Source organism: Macrobrachium rosenbergii, chromosome 15 (assembly GCF_040412425.1).
Source record: "Macrobrachium rosenbergii isolate ZJJX-2024 chromosome 15, ASM4041242v1, whole genome shotgun sequence".
In the NCBI taxonomy this organism is placed as follows: domain Eukaryota; kingdom Metazoa; phylum Arthropoda; class Malacostraca; order Decapoda; family Palaemonidae; genus Macrobrachium; species Macrobrachium rosenbergii.
In genome coordinates, this window is record NC_089755.1 from 57,179,543 (window position 1) to 57,181,442 (window position 1,900).

The following is a 1,900-nucleotide window of genomic DNA, read 5'->3' on the forward strand; positions in this document are numbered from 1 at the left end:
AGATTTGGCAAATTTTATCTGTAATTTGTCTGTTCTCTCTATAATTCTTAAGCCCCAATTCTGTTCGGTGCCTCACCGTAACAGACGGCATCAGTCGAAATGATTAATGTACCTGGATAAATGAGTCATAGCTTTGATTAGCAAATTGAGGTGACCTCTGGTGACGGACTTGGAAGCGAGGCTCATACACAAAACTACATGTGATTATAGTTGGCATTAACTGTTTGTTAAAACTGTTTTCCTCTTTAAAATGCATCCCAGTAAGTGTTGTTAATTGACCTGAAATCCATTGGCTTGCTTATTCAAAATGTAAAAGTCTAACTTGTATCTGATAAGTGGTTGTTCTTCATATTTCATTGTGCAACATGATAGTGCGGGCGTTTTGTATCTGTGAGCTGCCAAATTAACAGCGAGATTGACGAAATTCCTTCGTGAATGCCAGGTCTAACTTTGTTGCATTTGCCGCTGAATTGGTGTGAGCTACGTTCTCAATTTCAGGAAAAGAAGAAGAGGAGTTACAGATATAATCCGCCTCTAGCCTGTAGACCAAGTGCCTCCTTGAGATTTCAAAAAGTAGGAAGCAACAAAAAAAAAAAAGTTTGTATGAATTGATACAAGGAACAGAATCTTTCTTTTTTATCATTGATTGTTGGCAGATTTGGAAAGCTGTTGTATATATATATAATAGTTTGTCAGTTTTTCAAACAGTTATAGAATGAATAATTTTTGAAACAAAAAAAGTACATGTTGAGAATTTTTAGAAAATGTTGCATGTTAGATGCTGAAATAAAAGTAATTAAACTAATTTTTTTTAAGTTTCCCTTTTTATTTTAAGGATTTGCTGCAAAAAACTTTAAACCAATTAACAAAATACTAGATTGTTGAATTGATACACAACATTTAAAATGAAACATTTTTAAAAAATAAGAGGAAAATATCATGCTAAAGTTAGCAAGAATGAAATTTAGCTGGCAAAATCTACCTTAAAAGTCTAAATGCTAAGACAAAATAAAAAAAAACAAGACTCTACTGTATTACAAAACCCATGCAATTAAACTGCTTCAGATATGGCCCTACAAATATGGTCAAGTTATCAGAGATATGTATTGTGCAAATATCTAATATGAAACAGTTACCACACAACTGTGGAACCATGGTATAGGGTGTTGAGTGCAGTCAGAACCACTATACACTAAACAGTTGCAAGTCTGGAAATATAGCAGAATGAATAGTTCTGATAAAAATAAAACTCTTCAGTAATGACGGTGATTCAAACATGAACCTAATTTTGCAAAATTGTCTGATAACCTAAAACATTCAGCTTGTGTCTTAAAGATATTGTTTTTGGTATGTATTTTCATACACTTGCACTTGGTATCGGCGCTGGATTTAAGGTGGGACATCTGGCCAGGGCCATCACAAATGAAGTCAACCAGTCTGCAACTGTTGAAGCATTTTATATATCATGGTTTAAAAAGTTGTGAAGGCACCTTTCCCAGTGCTGAAACAACCCTTAGTATTTGTTGTGTTTTGATAGCCATGAAATGTAGGTACAAAGTTATCATGTTAAGTAAAGGCCTAAGTTGCAATGACAGCCAGTTTAAATGAATTTCTGCAATGAAAAATATTTACCAACGAGGTTGGAGACAAACAAGGTGTTGAACGTCTTGGGTAAGGAGTGGTTAAAAAGCAAATGAAAAACCTTTAGAGCAATGGCTTTCTCAATTCGCCATTTTCTATGAATATTCGTTTGCAAACATTACGAATTTACGCATTTGATATACGAAATGGAATTTTTATTCATTTATATGGCTAAAAATCGGATACATAAACATGTTTTATGTCTTAGCAACCTAAGTGTCATGACAGGTGACTTCTTGTTTCTGCACCAAGGAATTCT